An 18,230-nucleotide genomic window follows, 5' to 3' on the forward strand; every position below is an offset into this window, starting at 1 on the left:
CTGACCTGAATCTGTGAAGGTCACAAAAATGATAGAAAATTACACATATCCTTAGCTAACTTAATAAGCCAATTCCGTGGAGGGTCGTGGCAGATATTTTGTTATTCATGACCTTGAGGTTCTAATTCTTAAGTGATAATGAGATGTAACCTACACGTTTTACAGCCAAGAGCCTGGTAATGGAGAGAGGTTCTTTTCACCTTGGGAAGCTTTACTCTAATTTAATACATAACAACCAGAAAATGATCTTGGATTTCACACCTTTTTGGTGCTATCACATTCTGTAACAGTGCAGCAAACTCCCCATTAGGTATCATTTCTTATTTCTTCAAAAGACTATTTGAGGAAAGAAGAGCTGAGATGCGAGGCTGTTTCTTAGCAGGATAGTGGACAGGGAAACCAAAACCACTGGAACCTATTTATTTTAAATGATAAAGATTCAGTTTACATATTCAATAGAAAGCTCTTGTTACTTCTAAATGAGGCAGAAAGCTGCATATTCATGAATTTATGAGATTTGCAGTAAGAGCAAACCAAGCACAGATGCACATGAACACACAGTAAATAAAACTGTTTTTAAAAATCACATCTTTAAAAACACAATATTTCAAAAAGAAATGTTTTATTTTGCTGTTGGTGGTGTTTTTTTAGATAATCTATTTATTTAGCATTTCCACAAAAAAACAAATACAATGCTTGGACAACAGTATCAAGAAATAAGTTTGATATAATAAACCAGACAATACTTGTAGCTGTCCTGTTTGGTGCCTCTGGTGTTTGACTGCCAGTCTCACAAGATTTCTCCAAAAAGAAAATGAGCTTACAGTCTGTTATGAAAATTATCAGCGGACCACATAATCTAGTTACAAATGGCTTACACAGTTCAGGACTCAAACCAGCAAACAGGTGCTGCAGGGTGCAGGGAGGTGGCTGACCCTCACGGTCTCTGTGTGGTCCTCACCAACAGAGCAAGAGCTTGGCACAAGCTCCCACACCGCCCACTGGCTGCCCAGTACGGCACCAGTCACTGCCTGGCTACAGACGAGCTGCTAAATGTTAATGAACGAATGCTGTTGTTTGAACTATTGCTCCAATATTGCTTGAATCATTGCACCAAATATATTTCAAGCACACCAAGTAATGCTTGTTACATTCATGCTTACTTAAAATCACTTTTTTCCACAGCGCTGCTGTAACCGAGTTGTGGTTATGTCCCCAGAAGAAGGGAGAGACGTGGACATCTGCTCCCCCCTCCGCTGCTGCCCGATGCGGCCGTGGCACCGAGGTCTCACCGCGCTCCCAACCGGGCCTCCTCCAGCCCTGATCTCACCTCTGTGGCAGGACCTGGGGTCCCTGGCGGTGCTTTCACTGAGAGAGCCCGGGCTTTGCCACCTCCTCCTGCAAGGAGATCAGCGAGGGAACATCACCACTGTTTGGCCACTTCTTTCCAAATTTCAAGCCTCTTCCCATTAGGAAGCCTGATGATCTGTGAAGACTATAAACCGTCCACCCAGAGACGGTGGTGGCTTTTAAAGCCTGCGCTGCTGCCAAGTTTTCCAGCTCCGCAGCAAAATGCCATTCCTCTCATCTGCTCAGCTTCCAGCTGCCAAAAGCAATGGTTTGCATCTGTCAGTGCCATCTTGTTTCTCTAAATTCAAGCCCGTCGCCATTTGGAAGCATCATAATCAACAATAAATGGTCTGTGGGAGGCTGCCGCTCAAAACACACTCCAGTTAATCTTCATTTCAAGTTGTAGGCTGCAGATTTCTAACTGCCTTCTCAGAAGAAAACTGTCCTTGAAGTGGAAGGGTCATGGAATACGTGAGGAATCCCTGCAGACGAATCCTTACAGATGTTGTGAGAATTTTAATAAGGTGTCCTTTCCTCTGACCCTCACCAACTGATTGCATTTATTACAGCAGGGAGGAGGTTTGGGCACTGACCGCAGATGCCATCCTGCCAGCATCTTGTCTTCTGACAAGCCTCTCAGTCATCCTAAGCCTTCTTGTCCCCATCCAGTCAAAAACTGTTCACGCATGGTCTTTAGTCAATTGAAAACATTACTGTATTTTTCATCTCCAAATTTTTAAATAAAGATGTATAAAAAAGTCCTACAGAAATATGAAATTACATTCCTCTGTCCCCAGATTTGATGAAACAGATATGTAGAGATGATTTCAAGCAAGCATCCAGAAAATTTCTTTCCAAAAGCAAATGAGTTTCTAAAACTCATCTTCCAATTTTGATTGGAAAGTCTCCAGTGAGACCTTACAGTGGCCTTCCAGACCTGAAAGGGGCCTACAGAATATCTGGGGAGGGTCTCTGTCAGGGGTGTAGTGATAGAGCAAGGAGTGCCTCTGCGGTTGGACTGCAGGGGGTTGGACTGTATGGCCTAAATCCTTTGGTGATTCTATGATTCTGATTCTTTCTATGATTATAAAGCTCAGTGCTTTCCTGCCAGCACTAGCAGTAGCAGCCCCCTGCCCCCCAGGCCTGACACGGAGGACTCCCTTCCCCTTCACGGGACAGACAAGTAACTGGGCTGCTGCTGTTGGTGGCTTCCTACCAAGGAACAGGGTTAGAGTTTACTCTGTTTTGAACCTGACTGAATTATATGTCTCCGCTTAAAATTCAAGAACAGCATAGCCACATAATCTGCTTACTAATGCATAATTTCATCCATTTTCTCCTCTTTCCTGCTACTGATTTTTAGTGCTCCTCAGCATCTCCTCAGAATGAAGCCCTGAAGCACAAGGCAGAGCACTGGGCTGGGCTTAGAGCTGTGGTTGGAAACTTGGCAGTGCAGGGACCCAACACTCAGGCTGGATTCGAGCAACAGGTCTCAGAGCCCAAGCAGGAGATGCAGCCGAGAGGGCCCAGGCTGGCTCGGCACGAAGATGTGTGCCAGCTCTGTCTGGCTGTGCTGTGGAGCCACACTCCCCAGCAATCACATGGATCACAGACTCCTACCACCGAAGTACACTTCAGCAACCAAACAGCTATTAGCTTTGATTATTCTTCCATTATTCGGTCATTCTCAGCAGAAATAATCTCCTTTTGGGACTCTACTGAACCTGAAGTGTTTCTCTGCCTTTGGAATAACTGCAAAACCAGCTGACCCAATCTGGCTGTTCCGAAAAACCTGCTAGGCACTGAAACCTGCCTGTCGTAGGGCAAAGATGGCCAGCTTCTTTCATAGATGGTCAACACTTGCATGGATGTATCTTAATTTTTTAATAATTATATCACTACTGAGAACTGAGGGCTACTGCAGAGAACCTGGTGAGATTTTCCCTCAGTGTCCCTGCTGGTGTGGACACACAAACCTGTTGCTCCCATATACTCTTTTTAATATTTTTCCTTAGAAAAACATCCATGACATTTTTGCCATGTTAAGAAAAAGCTGTATTTATTATCACAAGAAAGGCCATACCAGGTCTAACCACAGATCCAACAGCCCAACTGGCTGTAACAGGATGAAAAGCAGATGGCCAGGAAATTGCGCAGTGTCTTAGCCCTATAGGATACTTCTGTGATATAATGCAACGTAGACTCAAATTTTTGTTACTGTGTTAAGACATCTTCTTGCCTAAGACTTCTGGGAGGAAGCATCAACTGAAATACGAGGCAGATCACAGGACATTTGGGAGACTATAGAGCACGATGGCTGCAAGTGTTCTGTATAGGTCACACATCTGCCAGATGAAATCTGAGTTCCTGAAGACTTTCTATGTGGTATTAGACTTTGAAATTAGACTTTAGAGCACTTCCATGTCTCCAGACATAGCTCTGTCTTCATTTCAAATGTACTGCTGTCAGTAGAAATTCTCCCATTAACTTCAGCGAGTTTTGAAGCAAACCCATACTGCATACTGAAGACACATCATATACCTGATAACATAAGTTATGCGGAAGACGAGACGGTAGATTTCAAAAAGAGAAAAAGGAGATGTAAGAAAGATAAAGCATACATCTGAAATTTCACATATGCTAACAAATGTTTCAGAAAGAAGCAGAAAAATATTAGAGGGATGTGCATTATAAAAATAGTAATTTATCTAAAAATTTTTTAAAAAACTGGATGTCTGAAAACGGTTATGCAGTATAAGCCCATCCCTCTTAACATGGTTACTGGTTCATGTCTATTAAATCTAGAGATGAGAATAAAGTGCCATTTCTTTCTCTGCAAACCTGTACTACCATCAGCTTGGGAGAACAGAAAATACTTCTGTTTGCTTGCTTATTTCTCCCATGAAATGTAGTCCTCAGAAGATTTGATTCCGAATATGAGAGAGAAAAACATCGCCACCCACCGGCTGGATGTTCAGAGCTGTGCTGCCACACACACCCTGGCTGCCACCCCTGGGGAGCCTCCTGCTCCTCCAGTGGCAAGGGCAACGCGATGCCCACCTGCCCTTCAGCCTGGCCTCTGCTGTGCATGCTGCCCAACTGCAGCTCCTGTGCACCATCTGAACCCATGCACCAACTGCACCCAGTGGCACCCAGTGGCACCCACGCACCCAGTGGCACCCACGCGCCCAGCATCCCCTGTGCACTGGCACCAGCCGCCTGGCTGCACTCCCACTCCTGCCAAGGCTTTTCCAGGGATCCAGCTTTGGCCGTAACCAGTGCCTTGTCCAGGCTTGGACAAACAGGATCAAGTTGCTGGCTGCCATTTTCTGTTTAGTCATTTGGCACTGATCAATTTTCATTACTGTGATGACTTGCTTGGAAGTTATTAATGGCTGGAGGAAGACCAATTTTGTTCAAATTTTATTATGACACATCTGCACTCGCCAGTCTGACACACTAAATATTTATGAAGTATGTCATTTTTCAAACACACAGATTGAGTCCCAGTTCACTCTAATCTACAATGAAATTAAAAATCTGCAAATTTTACTGCCACAGTATTGCTAGCTATTGTCATTTTCATTTGTATTAGCAAATCTGAGCCTATTTAAACCACTAATAGACACAAACTGCCAGCTTCCCTATGTGATTTTGCAGGTATTAGCACACAGTCTGACCATTCTGACTGCTGCTGTATTCCTCAGCAGGGTACAGAATTCACCGTGTTACCACCAAGAACATAGTTTGGTTGGACTGGGTGATCTTGGAGGTCTCTTCCAACCTAGATGATTCTGTGATTCTGTTTCTGGTGAGTGTGCTGGTCCCTCAGCGCTTCATGCTGTGGGCTCCCCTGCCTGCTACTGTTCCTCTGTGACCTCTGGGACTGGGAGATGGGTTTTGGGGGGCAGCTGCTCTCCTCCGACAGGCCTGGGAGCAGCGGGGCAGGCTCCTCGTGGCACTGAGCCTCCTGCCATCATTTCCCTGGGTCTCCTTGGTGGATGTGCGTGAGCTCACTGCTGCACCGAACAGCAGCTCATCACCTCCCCTAAGAGTTGATGTGGTTCCCTTGAACCAAGTGATGGCTTTCATACCCTAACCAGAGCCTGAGCATGTCCCCAGGTCTCAGAGGAACAGGGAACGTGGCTTCTCTTGCCAAGTTTCTGCATAAATCTGCAGAGCAAAGCAAGTAAAGTCAAATACATGGTAACAGTGATATTAATGTTATCACCTTTAGAGGGGCTGCTTAAGAAAAACTGGTGCCAAAGCAGGTGAGGTGCCCGCTATGGGGCCAGCGGGTGCCCTCTGCCCACCAGCCCCACGTGTGCTGGGAGCCCCAGGCCTCTCACTCTGCCACTGCTGGCCTCAGGAAGCTCTTTTCAGGTTGCATTCAGTTTCTTACTCCAAAATGTCAGGCAAAAATCAAGCACTTTCCCTTTGTCAGGAGAGGTTTTAATGGAGCCTATTTCTTTCCAATTTGTGTATATTTGGTGACTATTCCAGAGTAATGCACACTAGCCAGCTGGCTGGGCAAACAGAGCAGCTTTCTCCCGGGCTCACACTGGGAAATTTCCCCAAATAATTTCCTTCCTTCTTCTCTTTGGAAAATCTGCCTACTGCTGCTCAGTAGACTTGACAACACACGTGCACAGAGAGCCAGACACATGTAGTTCATTTTCTTAGAAAACTTGTCTGTGAGGTGAAACCAATTTATATGCCAGGCACTTCTCTAAGTGTTTGAGAACATTAAATTGCAATGAAAGCAAAGTCCGGTCACGTAAAATTGCCTCCTTGTAATGCACGAGCCCCAGCATTTCACCTGAATGTTCATGCTTGGATCCTGTCTGTAGCTTTAGTGATAGGTGTTAGATTTTTGCGAGCCCCTGATCAAAACCAATGAGATACATACAAAAGACCGAGATGCGTCCAGGCTGTGAAGCCACTCCCTGGCATCTGTTTGCTTTGTGATACTGCAGGGATGGAATTCTGGAGGTGCTGGATGTGCACCCACACCAGAGCCCCAGCCTGGGCTCCTGCCCACGAGGACAAGGCCGTGGCTGCCCCAGCCCTGGAGCCTCCTTGGCCCTTGGCACAATGACCCCGTGCTCCATCCCGACCCCACGGCGCTGCAGGGTACCCCCACCTTCTGGAAGGATTAACTTCTTGTGTGCTCTCATTCAGCTCACACCAAGTTGTTTGCTGTCAGCTCATCTGAAGCACTTCATCAGATTTTGCCAGATGGTACGCAATGATTAAACGCAAAACCTACAACCCCCCTTTACTGCACAGTGCAGTTAGGACTCATCAGTGTTGTGCTGGGCGACAGGTTCCTGCCCAGCAGGCGAGTGCTTGATGTGGTCACCCGACAATAACAAGGGCACAGAAGATGTGGAGCAGGGGCTTACCAAGGATTTTTGTGCTCTGTATGGAAGCCCTTCCCAAGGGCCAGCTGTTGCCATGCGGAGCAGCTCTTGCTCATCTGCCTGCCCAAAACATGCCCCAAACTGAATTTCGCTATCAGCAGCATCCACCCGTCCCCTCCGCCCACACAGCACCGTGGCACTGTCCCCAGGCCCTGCTGTGTCCCCTCTGATCCTCCACGCCCACCCCTGCATTTTCTGCTTCACTTCCACATTGTGCAGGCAAATAAGCAGAGGCTGTCACAGTGTAAGTGCCCCACAGTGGTGGTTAAACTTTACACATTTCTTTTTCACAGTTTGAATTTCTTAGTGCCCTGAGGTGTTTTCATTTCCATTTATTCCTGCTGTAAATTTCTTATTTTCAGAGCATTTTTGTCAGGCTGCTGACAGCTACTTATTGGTAAAGGAGAACACAACTTGCTAACAAGTTAGCTGGTATATTGTTCGACATATATATTTCTGCTGTGTGCTTTCTCCATATGATAACTTAATTTACAGCTAACAGCTTTAAGATCTGAAACTTGCCTGGACAGAAACCTGTACTATGTGATGCTAAATGTGTTAAATCATTATTGACCATTGATGGTTTTTGTCTGTCAGTGTTCAAGAGGCATTTGGATAATGCTCTTAATAATAGGTGTACTTTTGGTTAGCCCTGAAGAGGTCAGGCTACTCAATGGTCCCTTCCAACTGAACTATACTAATTCTAAGGCATCAAGAATAATGATAAATGCTGTCTGTCTGTTTGATCTCTCAGCCACTACCTTTCTTTATATTTTTTTCCAAATATGTATAATATTTGTATAATATTTCCATATTTCCAAATATGTATAATATTTGTATAATATACAAATATGTATAATAATGGATATATAACATATCATATCCGTGTGTGATAACACTTCTCTTCAAAATCAGTTACAGACCCAATAATGGTTTACAAATACAAGTAATAACTCTGATTACGAATTGAAAACTGGGGGAGATAGTTTCAGTAACTACACTGAGCTGCAATAAGCCACAGCCACATCCTACTCATGACTTTATGAGAGCTATAAAAATCATCCCAGAGTTTCCCTTAGTGCAAAGTTTTATATCTTTTAGGGGCAGAAAAGAGCATCGCAATCAAACATGAACTTTTATGCCGATTGCATGAACTTTTCTTACTATCCTTATTTAAAATGATATAATTATATCCTAATTTGCTGCCTACTTAGCTATTTGTATTCATTTCATTTATTATTCACATCGTATCTTTTTTCTCATTTACTTTTCTCTCATATTTTTCAGCTTACAATTGCTTTCACTGTATTCTGTGATTACCAGTGTATTTAATCTTTTCCTGTAACAAGCCAAGACAAAAACCTTCTTACTTTGCTGCCAGAGAAAGGAAAAGAGACGTGTACCTCATTACCCAGGCGGTGCCTCGTTCCTCCTGGCTACACCAACCAGGAGTTTCTGCTGTGAAACCCTCTGACTTCTGGCACGCTACCTGACCTTCTGCTTTTTGGCAGTTGGCTGACCTTTGTTCCCTCACCTTTTCTGCCTTTTGCTCTAACATATCCATTTTCCCCTTTTCTGCATAACGCCAGGAGGGTTTTTATTTTCCACATGCAGCGAACAGCTTTTGGAGAAGAAATGTCATTTCTGATGCTTCGGTTAGTTTTCTTGTTGTTAGGGTGGTGATTAATCTGCTTGCGGTTCATGCTACATGTGAGATATTTCTTCTCATCATAACTAAATTTACCACTGTAGTCACAGAAGAAAGCAAATCAGCAGCATCAAAATTTGGTACTCACGAAGCAAGAATGGAAAAAAGAGTCATGCTCAAGAGGCTGGAAAAGCTCAGGATAAAAAGGGCATGTGTGTGCGTGCCTGTGTGTGCACAGACAGGTGTGTGCAGACACAGATGGTCCATGTGCACAGTTCAAAACCGCTAGGAGCGGCAGCAACCCCGCAGGTGACTTTGAGGCACTTTGCATCAGGAGCCCAGCCTGGGGGGATGTGGGGCCAGGAGACGAGCAGAGGATTCAGACCTGTCCCTGAACACAGGCTCAGTGCTAAGATCCTGCAGCTTTCCCCCAAAGCAGGGATTTCTTCCAACTCTTCCCACGTGCTGGGAGCAGCCCTGCGTCATCCAGGAACACAGGGATTCTCCGGTCACTGGATGTACGTGTACCCTTGACTTACCTTTTCATGGAGTCTGCTATAAAGCTATTAACTTCCAGGCTGCCCAGGGAGGTGGTTGAGTCACCATCCCTGGAAGTCTTCAAAAGACGTTTAGATGTAGAGCTTAGGGATATGGTTTAGTGGGGACTGTTAGTGTTAGGTCAGAGGTTGGACTCGATGATCTTGAGGTCTCTTCCAACCTAGAGATTCTGTGATTCTAACTTGTCTTCGGTCTGATGAAACCTACTAAAATGAATCCCACAGGATTATGCTTTGTGTGCACAGTATGAACTTTTATCTGTTTACGCCTGTGCCATTATATGCTTCATTTAAATATTTATAGGATTTCAATACCACGCGCCTCTCAGACACTGTAGTGTTGGGGTGTTTTATCACTATTCAGCCTCATAACAGTCACATTTGCTTGCAGAAAGTTACCATCACCATTTAAAGATATTCTCCCCTCTTCATAGGTGTAAAATAGATTCACAAAAAAATTAGATTATTTGCCTAGAGTCACACAGCAAGTAAGAATTTGCAAACAAAAGCACTGAATCTCAACCCAAACTGCCCACCTGCCTTTTCAAATCACTGTGAAGGATCATCTAACCAACGCCTGCAGTACAGGAATAGCATAAAACACGGAGATCTCCCCCACATCCGTGACTTCACAGATACAATCATATTTTTATGCCCTTTTGCAGCTGTTCCTCTGGCAGTATGAGCACATGCACACATCCTGCATTCTTCATTCTCAATGGCAGAACATTATCCTTAACTGCAGTATTTAATATTCTGGTGGTATTGAATATTCTGGTGCAGAAGGCCTAACTTAGCAACATGCTTTCTGCCACAGGCAGAACAACACCCCGTGGCTTTGGTGAGACAGCAGAACCTGTAAGGAGAATGACCAGGCTAATGCTGCCCTGGCAGCGATCGGTACCAAATGTGCCCAACACACGGGGCAAAGGAGGGTGCTGGGAGCAGCAGCTGAGAGCTGAGGCTGGTGAGCAACATCTGCCTGCAAGGCTGTGCTCAGCCCCAGCAAGGTGGGATTTTGCAGCACACCCCCGAGGAGCCAGGGAAGCTCCACAGCTGAGGCTGCTCCTGGGGACAGGGAAAAGCCATTCCCCGGGCAGAGAGCAGGGAGGCGTCACTTCTCCCAGCAAAGAGCCACCAGAAAGAGATGTCCTCAGAGCACTACAGGCAGAAGCACACAGACAAGCCTCCAGCTTGTGGCGGGTGCCACAGGGACCTCCCAGCTCCCCAGTATCACCGGCTCCAGTCCCTGCTCCCAGTTACTGAGTGCAGAGTTGGCTTCAAGCACAATAAAAGTCGTTCAGTAATTCAGAACCCCCCACTCTACTAATCCTCCTGGCATTTGCCTCTGCTCAACATGCAGCATCCATCAATGGTAATTTAATCAAGGACCTCATTCATAAATTAGATCAATAGTGGGAGTTTTGTGGGAGGCCAGTTCAATGGGGTGTGTGCGTTCCCACCGAGGAAGATGAAGCAATTCATTGTAGCATCGGCTCAAAGGGAAAGAAGTATTGACCTGCCAGATCAAAAGCCTTTGGTGCTACAGGGCACATAACGTGCTGCTGCAAGCACAAAACTTCAGCAAAGGGGCAGCTCAGAAGGGATTTATAGTAAATTTATCTCATTCACCTTTGCTTTGAATTAACCACCTTCCCTTTCATTTATGACAAGGAATTTAATGGAAAGGTAATTTCATGGGACTGCGCTCCCTCACCTCACATTACTTTACACTTGAAGACTTAATCAGGAACAGCGGTGGGCAGGCGGCAGCAGGCACAGCTTATTAAACTGCCTCCCCAGGTGCTGCGCGTCCCACTGCTCCCACAGCCGTGGGGATGCGCGTCCCGTGCAGCCAGCCAGCACGGCCAGCCTTCGGGAGCATGGACAGCCTTCAGCCAGCCTTCAGGAGCACAGCCAGCCCCTTTGCCCTGCTGGCACCGTGGGTAGGGACTTTGCACCCTGCTGCCAACGAGCGTACCTGGCTTTTGTTGCCAGTGCACTTCAGGTGTCCAGTGCACCTTCCTGACGTGATGCTTTAGGACCTGAACATCCAAGAAAGGAAAAAGTCGGCTGAAAAATTCAGTGAGCTCCTGAACAGCTCCGAGAAAAGATGTGGAAAGGAGTTAGCTGACCGTCTGCACCCGTGTGTGCATGGAGCCGCCGGGGCCGTCTGTCATTTCTGCATAAGTGCTTGCTCAGGAAAATTATGGCTTTCCCAACCTATTTACACATCTTCTAATTCTAGGCTTAGATATATTGTTGCATTTCATGGGGATTGCTTTTACCCGCCATGGTTGCTGTGCAGCTTGCAAAAACCTGAAACAATGGCAAAGCAACATCTAACTTTTGGCTGAAATCAGGGAACGCTCACTGAACAAAGCGGCCCCTCGGCTCACCTGTGCTGTCTCAGGGCACTGGGTCCCAGCAAGCAGACCTCCCTGACCACACTCCCCAGCTGCTCCAGAGACCTCCCCATCCCTCCCTCACTGCGGGGTGACCAGGAGGAGACACACACACCCCAGCCCTGGCTGCGTGCTGCTTATCGGTGGTGGGGACATTGCCTGAAGGCAGCAGATTCATTTCTAACCACATCACATCTCTCCAAAAGCACCTGCAGCAGGCGGGGGAAAGGTGTGGCAGTGGTGGCAGAGTGTTTCATTTCCCATTTCCAAAATCCATGGGGTGATGTCCCCAGGCACGCTGCTGAAGTGCTGTGTTACCCTGATGATTGCTGAGAGCAGCTGGACAAACAACTGCCATCAATCCCCTGAAAGTGAAAGGGCTGAAAGGAATAGCCATTGAAACGGTTGCTGAATGGTGCTTTAATGCAAAGGACCTTGACATTTTATGAATTTAATTTAATACTATTGTAAGAGAAGCAATTACAGTTACATAATTATATGTAATAACCGTGACTGGAGTCTCACTCTAACCAAGCATGAAAGGATGTTATTGGAAATCCTTGCCCACTGTTGAAATCTTTGAACCTTCCCATCCCTCCCCGATCCCTGCATCCCTGACACAAAATCCACAAGTTTTTCTCTCCCCCAGTCTCTGCAGAGCTGCACAGGCAGCAAGGCCTGACAGAGCCTTCAAAGCAGAGTTACGCTGGTATTGTAGAAAAGAAAGGCAAAAAGCCACTTTTGCAAAAGGGTGCGACTGTTTCTTGCATATATTATCTACAGGAACCAGGACAAGGCTTTATACTGGGTCTTAGGGAGTGTGCTGGCAGTGGGGTCAGCACCATGCCACAGTCCCTGAGCACCGCCAGCTCTTGCCAAAACCAGGAGTGCCCCAGCCCTCCCAGCCACCCCGAAGGCAGCCTCAGTACTGCGAGGTGCCAAAAAAGGAGCAGAGAATGGCTCTCCTGGGCTGTCCCTGCTTCAGGCAGGCTCTTATGCTTCATCACCTCAATGCGAGCACCCACCAAAAATGCCCAGTTTGGGTGATGCTCCATGCCCATGCCATGAGCGTGGGCTCACAGAAGAGCGCTCCCCACATGCACCAGCCACAGCCGAAATCCCCGACCCGTGCTGTGCAGCACGGCCCTGTCCCGGCTGTGCCTCGCAGGAGGCCTCAGAGCGGGTTTCCTTCACCTTCATTTCAGTTTGTAGTTTTGCCACCAAAAGGCTCTGAGCTTCCCTGGAGCGCCTTCCTGCAGCAGCCAGGTGAGCTGTGGGGCAAAGGCGTCCCTTAAGGAGCTCCGTTCCTGCTGCTTTGGTCTAATTAATGATGCAAATATGAAAAAATATAGAATTATGATTACTTACATACTTAGTATCTTATTCTTAAGATATCCCTGCCTTAATGGGCTGAAAAAGAAACACCCCCAATCACCCGGTGGCTGGCAGCCCTGGTCAGCTCTGGCTGCAAAGGAGGGGCTGAGGTCCCGGCACCACGGCACTGCTGCTGCTGCTGCCCCTCAGCAGGCTTCACCGCTGTGGTGCACAGCTGCAAACCCATTTCTGCTTCCATTTTATCACACGATAATGGAGGCAAATCTAACACAGGCACCAAGGCACCCAGCAGCTCCACCACCAGGGTCTCGGTGAGCTCCTGCATTGGAAAGCTGTGCCACTGCTCCATGCGCCACACATCCGAGGAAATGCTAATGTGTGGGGGACTGTGCCCTTCGGCTGCGAAAGGCTGACATTCACACTTCCATTAGTTTTTCATCAGCGATATTTTAAAAGCTCCAGTAAAAAAATGTGCCTTTTAAAAAGGTTTTGGTACTCCTGAGGGAATATTCCCTTAGTAAATATTGACGTATCACCCATGCCAGGATCTCGATAACTGTTGTCTGCTCAGGAGCGACTGGTCTCTGCCATGGTGCTGCCAGACCCTGGGAGCTTTTCAAAGGGCCCTTTATTTTCATTTAAGCATTGTTTAATAGTTTTTTGTTTGTTTGTTTGTTTTGTTTTGTTTTTGTTTACTGTTCCTGTCTTTAACTAGGTCTTTTATCTAACCTAAAAGTTTCTCACTTCTTTGCTAAGATCTTGAGAGATCACACCTTTGACTCAGAAAACCCTTCCAAAATCCTCTTCATTTCAGCTGGCTATGGCAGGAAACATGAAACATCCCACGAGGCTCTACAAGGAGGCAGTGGTAACACCTTAAGGCACCTGGGTATCTCTGGTCAGCACTAAGTTCAGCTCAGCCAACATTTCAAGGGGTTAAGCATGATAAGAAATGTGAGTCCCTACACAGCCTTAGAGAACACAACCTCTTTCATGCTGGATTGAGATCTGGCTCACAGCAATTCCCCTGCTGCACTGTTATCTTCATCAAGCATTTTTGCAGTGCTTTTAGCAATTTCCTACAAAGGTAAAATCCTTTAAAAGGCCCCCTGGGCCAGGGCATTGTTATTTCCCAGGACATCCCAGGCAATGCCCGGCCGCCTGCAGCATCATCTCCCCAGTGGCATACGGGACCCCCCCAGCATCCCTGTGCTGAAGGGCATCACAGCTGGCAGCCCCATGCTGCTGGCCTGTGATATCCCTAAATCTCCATCTGTGGGTGCCATGAGTGGCACAAGCTTTGTGTGCCCCATGGGGGGTGCGTGGCTGCGTTACCTCCTGCCATCCAGGGTCACGCAGCACATCCTTCTACCCGTGCTGTCTGTCAGTCCCCAACTGCTTTCCCTAACAAATCATTGAAACCCCATTCTGCAAATCTGAGTAAGAAACTGGTGAAGAAACAGGTGCCTGCACAGCTGAAACAGAGCACGGAGACACTCAGCGTGCAGGGCCCCAGCGCTGAGGAAGCAAAATTTCTCGGGTAGCCTCTGTGATTCAACCAACAGCTAAAGCAGCATCCCCTGGCTGTCCTGGCAGTGCCCATGGTTTAGGGTCAACCCCAGTTTCCAGACCAGGAAACCTAAATTCTCCTCCCAGCTCTGCTGTGGACCACAGCAGGTCACACTCTGCTAGCTGTAATTTCCCTCCTATTGCCTCCACGTGGGATACAAGTCACAGGTGAAGGATGCTGCCTAATGCTGCATTCCCTTAAACTCTTAGCCAAATAGAGCTTTTTGCATCAGGTTTATGTTCTTGGTAAAGGTGCCGATTAGTCCTGGGCAAAGGACAGGTCCCTGGAAGAACACAGGAGAAACTTTCTGCAGAATAGGCAACTGCTTAAATGTATTTGTTGCTTATTTTAAATGTATTTGTTGCTTATTTGCTATTTTTGTCCACGCAGACTGCGTTAAGGTGGCCCTGCACACTGCAGTGGGACTAGCACAAACCTCTCAGGCACTTTTGGATTCTTCAGCTGCCTTTAGCAAGTAAATGTGAGATAACATCCAAAACAGAAGCAAACTTAGGAAAACTCTTTCTGCAAAGCAAAGTTTATTGGCAATAATTATGCTGTTACCTTGTGATTTGGCATCTATTACATCATAACTTATTTTATTAAATAATCAAAGATGAGATATCACCTGAGCATGCATTAGATAGTCATGTGTCAGACTTGCCATAATCCATTGCCAGCGATCACATCAGACTCACTGCACTTCAGGACATCCCAATGCCTTTTTGAAATACTAGCACAATGGTAGCTCTGTTCCCACAGACTTTTCCTAACGCTTCATAATTTGTTAAAAATAGCAGGCAGACAAACCCAAGAGGTTAGCATCTCCTGGGGACTCCTGGCCATTTTTTTAATGATCTTAGATGCAAACTGAGTTGTCCTGCTGATTCAGAAATGGTTAGCAGTTGCTCTTTAACGTCCCCCCCAATTACAAAAGGAATAGAAAGTATTTCATTATCACAGTAAGACATGAATAAATCATCCTGTTTCTTTCCACACACAGAGCGTGAGTACACATTTAGGACTTCTAGCCTCCCTGAATCCCAGTGTGTTCAGTCTTTGCCTAAGAGCAGCCCAATCACATTGCTGGGATTTTATTTATTCAGAGAGAATCCCTCCTCATCCTGCTTAACCCCACCACCCATCCATTCCTCATGACACAGAGAGCTTTTGATTTCCCAACTACAGATTTGAACATTTCCCTATATTCTACTTTTGCCTTTCTCTATTTTTTTTTTTCATCCCTCTTAAGCCCAGGTGGAGATTTGCTTTGCTTGCAAATCAAAGACACTTTCTTCCTCCGTCAGTGTTTGTAACACAGGTTTAACAAGTAGGAGAGGCAGATGCATACTCATGTCTCAGGGCTTAGATATGAACACAGCTTTACATTAACTGCAGTGATGAGATCTGCTGGGAGTAACCAGGCCATCTGTGGCAAGATCCCCTGGGACCAGCCCACCCTGCTCCTCCAGCCCCTGCAGGGCCGCTCTGCTTTCAGCTCGAAGCCTCCCTCCTGCAGCCGTGCCCACTCTGCTTCCATGCCCCTCTCCCTGTCCCTGCCTTAGCTGCTTGTGTGGCCAGAGGATGAACTGGGACAAGGAACGGGACCAGAAGGAAAGAAAAAAAAAAAAAAAAAAAAAAAAAAAAACCTGCTATACTTTACTATAGTTGTTTGCTTTTCTTCACTTTCCACAAAATGATTTTGCTGTTTACCAGCACCAGCAGTTTTGATAACATTGTTGGTTTTCTTACAAATGCACATAAAAGAAAATGTCTAGATTCTTGGTCAAGAAACGTGTACACAAAAAGTAGAGTGCACACGATATGATGGGAAATTAATTTGTTGGCATTGTTGGGATGAAAGAAACCTCTACAAAGTATTCTGCCTTGGAAGCACCTCTTTCATACCGGCAAATGGAAAGATGAAGCAGCTGCAGACGAGCAGAAATCAAACCGACTTGTTCACCCCCCCATTAATGCTTGGCTGAGCCTCAGAGAAGGACGGGGAGCCCCCAGACCTCCAGCTGCGAAAGCCACGACCATCCTGCACGGACTGAGCCCCCCTGGCTCTGGTCTCCCCCTGCTGCCAGCACCCAGCGGGTCCCACCAGAAGCCCCCCAGAAAGGCAGGGGCCGTGCCACAGCGCAGAGGAGCTGCTGCTCAGAAGCTCCTATGGGAAAAATCCCAAACTACGGGAAGTTTATCTCACTCTTACTGTGAAATCTGGACAAAAATAATTGAAACTTCTCAGTCTTATTACCTGTGGGACAATTCAACCAGTCCTGTTTAAAAAATAAATAAATAAATAAATAAATAAAAAGAAAGTCCTTCAGTGAAGATATCTGAAATCAACAGATTTTCCTTTTCCCATTAAAGTGTAAAGGTATTAAAGTGTCAGGAAAGGACAAAAAGATGCCTTGCCTTAATATTTCCCTTCTTCTTATGTCTTATGCCTACTTCCTCAGTCTTAAATCCTATCGATACCCCCAAGTTAGTATTTAGCCATGAAAGACATTTTGCAGAATAGAAAATTAATATCATGGCATTGCAAGAAATAAGACATAAAAATCTGAAGCAAAGAAAAAAAGAATATAAACTATGGGCACATTGGTTTCCTTAGCAAGTGAATTCCCATCACAGCCCTGGGGGAAAAAAACCTCCCTGAGAAACAGTCACACAAGAAACTTCCCCAATTCCTTTCAGTTAGGGCTAAAAACCTGCATCTCCGAATCTCAGGAAAAACAAAAACAAACAAACTAAACAAAACCAACTACAAGCAAGAAAAAAATATATGTTCTTGACTTTGTTGCCAGCCTAAAAGCACAAAAGGAAAGGTAGATTAGATGTACCTACTGCTAGGAACAGTAATTTTATTATAAGCCTCTGCATACCAAAAAGAATGGGAAAAAAAAAAAAAAAAGAAAAAGAAAGAGAAAAAAAAAAAAGTCTCTTTCCTTTCCAGATAATTTCTAATTAATAAAGTTATATTTATTACATGCAATTAAAAATACAACCTCAGGGCATGAGCAACAATAGAGATATTCAGTTTGAGGTTTACTTATCAAAATTATTTTCATTGCTTTTTTCCCAAGTACTCTGCATATGAATATTCATTTCTTGAAGCTACAGTACCCTGTTTCATAAAAAATAGTGTTTTTAATTAAATTAATTTGGCAAAGGAAAAAGAAAAAAGTATGTTAGAATGCTTCACATCTGAGAATAAAGCTAATTGAACCGAATCATCTTTTCTGTAGCAGAAGCAGCTCTGATGCAATCTAATTAAAAAGGAATAGGTCCTATTTAATTATTTTTTATAATCGCACCCCAGACAATTGTCTGGCTGGCACTTTTCAAGGATTTGGTCACGCTTCTGACATTGGGGAGGTAAATATAAACGCTGCATTAACCGCAGCGCTGAGATAATGGAGGCTTTGCAGCCTTCGGCTCCTGCTCAGGAGCAGAGAGCCGTGCCCGCGCCCGGCCTCTCGAACCATTTCTCCTCCTGCTCCTAAGCTAGGTCTGCGATGCTTCCCACACAGACGGTCAGATGGGACCTTCTCCTCGCCTCCTTTGGCCATGTAGCCCCCCCGGGCTAGGACAACCCCGTGCTGCAGGCACCGCACACGTGAGGGCCCCGTCTGCTCCCACCATGGCACGCTGCCGCAGCCCCACCACCAGCAGCACCGGCAGCACCAGTGGCACCAGCAGCACCAGTGGCACCAGCATCTTGGGAACGTGCGCTGGGCAGACCAAAAGGGAGGCTGCAATCTCTCCTTCAGGAGACAGGGAAAATTCAGAGGATGGCCAAGGTCAAAGAGGCAGGAAATAAATAAATAAATAAATAAATAAATAAATAAAATAAACAAACAAACAAAAACCACTTATCCTTTGATACTTAATACAGTAAATATTTATTATTTTAGTTTAGAATGTTTATTTTTA

Source organism: Anas platyrhynchos, chromosome 5 (genome assembly GCF_047663525.1).
Source record: "Anas platyrhynchos isolate ZD024472 breed Pekin duck chromosome 5, IASCAAS_PekinDuck_T2T, whole genome shotgun sequence".
In the NCBI taxonomy this organism is placed as follows: Eukaryota; Metazoa; Chordata; class Aves; order Anseriformes; family Anatidae; genus Anas; species Anas platyrhynchos.